The sequence below is a fragment of the Geospiza fortis genome, unplaced genomic scaffold (genome assembly GCF_000277835.1).
Source record: "Geospiza fortis unplaced genomic scaffold, GeoFor_1.0 scaffold155, whole genome shotgun sequence".
NCBI classification, from domain to species: domain Eukaryota; kingdom Metazoa; phylum Chordata; class Aves; order Passeriformes; family Thraupidae; genus Geospiza; species Geospiza fortis.
Window position 1 is genome coordinate 53259 of NW_005054592.1, and position 5772 is coordinate 59030.

Genomic DNA, 5772 nt, shown 5'->3' on the forward strand with positions numbered 1-5772 from the left:
GATGCTTCATGGCAGATGTAGCATTATGTGGTTGGAGTGATCAGTTAAAAAACCAACACAACTGCTCTGTGAGTCTGAGCCTTGTTAGATTCCTTTGAAAATGCATGATGAAAAACACCACAGAAAAAATCAGAAAGTTAATAGAAAAAAAATAGAAAAAACAAGAAAGTTTGGGGGAAAGATTCCAAAGTTGTACATAAGAAGCTGTCATTTGTACTAAATAGGAGATGATTTGCACTAAAGACAGGAATAACAATATCTCAGGGATACAACAGGAAGCAGTAGTCTCTGGTATTTCTTCTGGTAACCAGAAGCAGTCAAGAATATAAGAAACCTAGGAAATGCCTCTTGTCATCTGGAAATTTTCCATAAATGGAAATAAACTAGAAAGTGACCCATCTTCTGTGCCTATAGAGCCTGTGTGAGGGGAAGTGCTCTGTTTCACTCTGTCCCAGCAGAATAGTGCTCCACAAGAATTTCTGCCAGACATAGGCACTTCCACTTTCTAAATAAAACCTGGGTGCACATTTGCCATGGATGATGGACTCAGCAGAAATGACAGCACTTAAAATAGTATGAAAACAGTGGCAGGCAAAAGAAGAAAAAGGTTCTTAGGAAGATACTAAGATGAAAATAGAATAAATAAATCTCTTCTTCACCTTCAGGGAACTGCATAAAAGCAGCATGTTCTAGAGGATCCTTGTGAATGTAAAAAGTTAGAATTAAAATTCATGGCATCCAGCAAGCAATGGACCTTCCTTCATGGAAAGGCACAAAGAAATGGAGGAGAGAGTGATGAAGAGATGGGAGGGATGGTTCTTTGTTAGCACTCCAGTATTCATTGTGACTGTTGTGTGTTTCCAAGCTTTGCTGGATACAGGCAGAAGGGTGGATTAGGAAGAAGTGCAGCTCCAGGTGCAGTTCTCTGTGATGGAATTCACCTGTAAAGGAACAATCACTGCAGGAGTAACTCACATGGGAGCTGGAGCTTTCCATCTCATGGGCTGCACAGCTGCTGTGCCAGGTGAGGCATTTCAATGGGAATGGAGAAGCAGAAGTACAGAATTTCATTCACAATGCACGTATTCCATGGGAGACAAGTGCACAGCCTGTTGATCTCAATGCTTCATCTCTTTTCCCACTCTAGGGGCACAAAGCCAGTTCTGTCACACTTTCTAGATTAGCAAATTCTCCCCATCCCCTTCTAAGAAGCTTTCCTGTGACCTTTCCCACCAGAAGACCCAAGAGCTCCATGGCTCTCTCCTGAGAGCTCCATCACTGTGATTACCCAAGTGCACTGCTCTCCTTCTGGGGAATAGGTGTGGTGACTTCCCTCTGGGCTGGTGTGTTCCCACACCCTCTTCCTTAACAGAGCAGGGCTGTATTTAGCTTTTGTCTCTGTTACATCTTCTATATGCGCACGTATTAAGAAAACATTTTCAGAGACATGGTGCCGAGAATATTGTGGAGCTTGTTGTTTGGGTTTTTCCTGATCCATTTCTCCCTTATTGCATTATTTCCTGTCAAAGTGGTTTTTTTTTTTTCCTAGGGGGGAAGTACTCTTTAAAAAGATCTTTTAAAAATATCTGAGTCTTTGGGGGTGTTACTGAGCAGCATCTGGATTTATTTGTTTGGTAATCTGCTGAAGTGCTTTGTGAAGCAAAAACTGAGTCACATGTGATTTATAATGACCAACTTTTTCAGACTGAAGAAATATGAATCCTTGGGTAAATCAAGCAGTGCTGTCTCTGAATTTGGTGCTATGAAATCCTAATGCTACAAAAAAAGGCCTGGTGAGTAATGAGCACTCCATAAAACACAAAAAGGGTATTGCAGAAAGACTTTGACTAACACTGGAGTAATACAGCTATCAGTATTGAGCAAATCAGACAAAAGCCTGGTACAGCTCACTTCCTTTTGATCTGGGAGATCTCAGACTCTGTGCTAGGAGCTGGTTCAACAAATGTAGCCATACCCTTGTTGTGAAAACATTGCCCCATAGCCCCGGGCTAAGGACAGCTTTTGCTAAGAACCGAATGAGATTTGGCTGATGTGAATTGCTCATACAGCAAATCAAGCCTAAACATCTCTAGTGGTTTCCTCGTGTTTCACCACTTAATGCTTTTTCAGTTTTCATATGTAATGTTTGATTTTTCCCAATGGATATCAAAGATAATATTAAACAAAATAGAAACAAAAAGGGACAAACTGACCAAAGCAAACAAATATGTGAAGTCTATCTTTTACTTTGTTTTCTACTCCCTTGTTAGAAACTGAGTTACTTCTTAAAAGGTCTATACAGAGCAGCTAAGCCTCTTAGAAAGTCCAAATGTCTGGATGGCAGGAGAGCAAAATATTCCTGAAACTCTCACATCAATGAAGGCTTTTCTGGGACACTAATAGTCATCTCCATGAACAAATGAGTGGTGATCCTTTGTTTGCTCCAGATATTCATTCTGCTGGTACTGTAAAGCACTGAATCCACTTAGAGGCCGAAGTTAATTGCTTACGTACAGGACCCCTTGCTGACCCTTTGAAATAGGACCACAGTGGTTTGCATGTTTGCAGTTTCTACTGAATTGTGGCACTTCGTCCATTTCTTGCTGCTGCCTTTCATGTCATGAGGTGGAGACTCAAAGGAGAAACATTTTGAAATACTCTATTACAGGCTGGAAACTCAGGAGTAAAAAAAAATAATGTCTGCCTACCAAAATTGCTTTGCATCTTGTAAAGTTTAATTCAGCTGTGTTACCAGCTCGGTGTCTGAATGAAAATGAACAAGACCTGTAACTTGTAAGAGAAATATGAGTTTGATCTGTTGGAGTCTTTAGACTCCAATCAATTCCAAAATAATTGCATTCTGTTTTGAATACGGGCAAAAAGTTTGGTGGCTTAGAAGGAATCCGGGTCCTGCCCACATCTCAGTTGTTGGTTTTCACCACTGGATTATCTTAGCCTGAGAACTGAAAGCTACAGGTAACAAGTAAATATGGAAACACATAATTAACTTGTTTACATTCTGCACTATGATCTCATTGGCTGCTCCTTATCTATTTGTTAGTCATGCTGAGAACTGAACCAACTAGGAAAGAAAATCACATCCTCACTGGAAGGGTGTTTGCTGCTCTACATAAAGAGCAAAGTCTGGGTTTGACTTTCACTTTTCTGTCCAGGATTCTGTCAGATAGATACCTCAATGGCTCTGTCAGATACCCTGTCAGCCAGGATAGCTCTATGCAAACAACGGAATCAATCCCTCAGCCTCTCCTGCAGCAGAAAGCACTTTCCTTCATTTCCAGTAAGATTGACTTTGATTAGAAGTGCATCCCAAGCCCGTACACTTCATTTTGTTTTCCCAGGTGGAGGCTGGGGGCTGTGATGCCTTATAGGGAGCTGTGGCTCGCCTCTGGGGCTGTCTAGACTGCTTGACTCCGATCGTGTTGGGAATTAGGGCCAGACAGCAGCGCCGCCGCCGCTTCCGCCGGCAGCCGTGACTCAGTGCCTGGGAGCGGAGCTGTGCTGGGTCAGGGCAGGGGAGGAGACCTCACCTTGGACAGCCCAAAGGGGCACGGAACAGGCACGGAACAGCTGAGAAACAACAACCCTAATAAAGGGAGGAAAGCCTTTGGGATCAGGGACGAGTGCCCCTGACTCTGAGTCGCTCCTATGGATTGACACTGCAATTTCTGACAACAAGAAGTGCTGCACAGCCAGTCCCTAGGAATCCAAAATTGATCATTTGCTTAAAAAAAATTCTGATATCTTAAAGATAACTTATTCTTGACGTTGGGAGATTATACAGTCCATAAAAAAAAAAAATTGATCATTTGGTAAAAAAAAAATTAGTTTCTTAAAGATAACTTATCCTTCACTGCTTGTGTGATGTTGTGAGGTTGTACAGTCCCTAGGAATTTATCTTAAAGATAACTTTTAGTATCTTAAAGATAACTTATCCTTCGCTGCTTGTGTGACGTTATGAGGTTATACAATCCCTAGGAAGCCAAAATACATCACATGGAAAAAAAATTCTAGTATCTTAAAGATAACTTATCCTTCACTACTTGAGTGATGCTGTGAGGTTATACAGTCAGTCCCTAGGAAGCCAAAATTGATCATTTGGTTAAAAAAATTCTAGTATCTTAAAGATAACTTATTCTTCACTGATTGTGTGATGTTGTGAGGTTATACAATCCATAAGAAAAAAAATTGATCATTTGGTAAAAAGAAATTAGTATCTTAAAGATAACTTATGCTTCGCTGCTTGTGTGATGTTTTGAGGTTATACAGTCCCTAGGAAGCCCAAATTGATCATTTGGTTAAAAAAAAAAAATCTAGTGTCTTAAAGATAACTTATGCTTCACTGCTTGTGTGATGTTGTGAGGTTATGCAATCAAGTAGAGAAAATCAATCCTCCTTTTCCCTTAGTTAATTACTGATCAAAGTACTCATAAACCACTCTTTTAGTTTATTGCCCTATTTACTAGAGTTTGGAAACTTATTAACTCATCTGCAGTTTTGCTTTGATCAGGTCTGTAGTACAAAAGCTCTGAGATAAGTCAGTAAATAACAATAAAAGTAATGTGGAGTTTGTGTTTGCTTGGTTGGGTGGATTTTTTTTAACCTGTTGAGGAAGCAGCAAAGTTAGAAAAATTAGCAACAAGTATCGATTTTATGTATTGGAACTCCCCTTCTTGATAGAATTTTTAAGAGGCTTCCTGAAGAAATGATAATTAATAGCAAGAACAAGTGCATGGAACAGAGGAGTAGCTGGTGGTTCTTTGGATTTTCCTCTGCTTGCTGTGGAAATGTTTTTCTTTTGGGATTCCTGTTAAACTCAATCAGCTTCTTGATAAATATGTATGGGGTATTTTTAACTTTTATTTAGGGCTTGAAACACCATTATTTGTTCTGTTGCTTTTTATCATGCTCACAATGAGGAAAGCAAAAGGTTTAGACTTTTGGTGCTCCAGTCCTGTTATGTTGTACAAATTAATACGAATTATTTGCTCTTTGTAGGTGTTCAGCATGTTTTCTTTTACCTGAGACACTACTGTACTCCACAGATATTGAACTCTCGTAGAGGCTGAGGAGGACGAGGCTGCAGCTGAGTGAGCCAGGATGATAGTGCTAAAGTGTTATTAGTGAGAGATGATACAAGAGCTACAAAGTGCAACTGATGAGATTGGAGCTGCACCGGATGGTTCTTCCTTAAGTGGGCAGTGCAGGGGTGCAACAGTAACAGAGACAGGGAGGATTGGCCGGTTCTCTCTTCCCAGCCTTGCGCCTGCTGCTGGGACCCTGGAATTTAAAATTACTTCATTTCATAGCCTATGTGTTTGAAAATCAGGGTGCTTTATTTTCCTCCATGGCTGTGTCCACATTGACACTCCCTTCACTCTTTGCTTAGCAGCTTTCCTCGAAGACTGGTTCAGAAAGGCTTCACTAAACAGACTTGGTAAGACCAGGCATGGATATGGTTTGGGTTGGAAGGGACAATGGTTTGTGTTGGAATGGACCTTAAAGACCATCTCATCCCACCCTCTGCCATGGGCAGGGACACCTTCTACTATCCCAGGTTGCTCCAAGCCCCATCCAACCTGGCCCTGAACACTTCCAGGGAAGGGGCAGCTTCTCCGGGCAACCTGTGCCAGGGCTTCACCACCGTCACAAGAAAGAATTTCCTTGACTTTCCTCCAGCCTCCGGCTCGGGCAGAGATAAGAGCGGGATGCCCGGAGCGAGGGCAGCTCCGGGCCGCAGTTCCGCGGGTGCCG

General features: G+C 41.6%; 1 protein-coding gene across 1 annotated transcript in view; it reads left to right on the top strand.

The window, feature by feature from the left end:
* ITGAV (integrin subunit alpha V) overlaps positions 1–5772 on the top strand; it is a 54076-nt gene that overhangs the window by 509 nt on the left and 47795 nt on the right. The window lies entirely within an intron of this gene.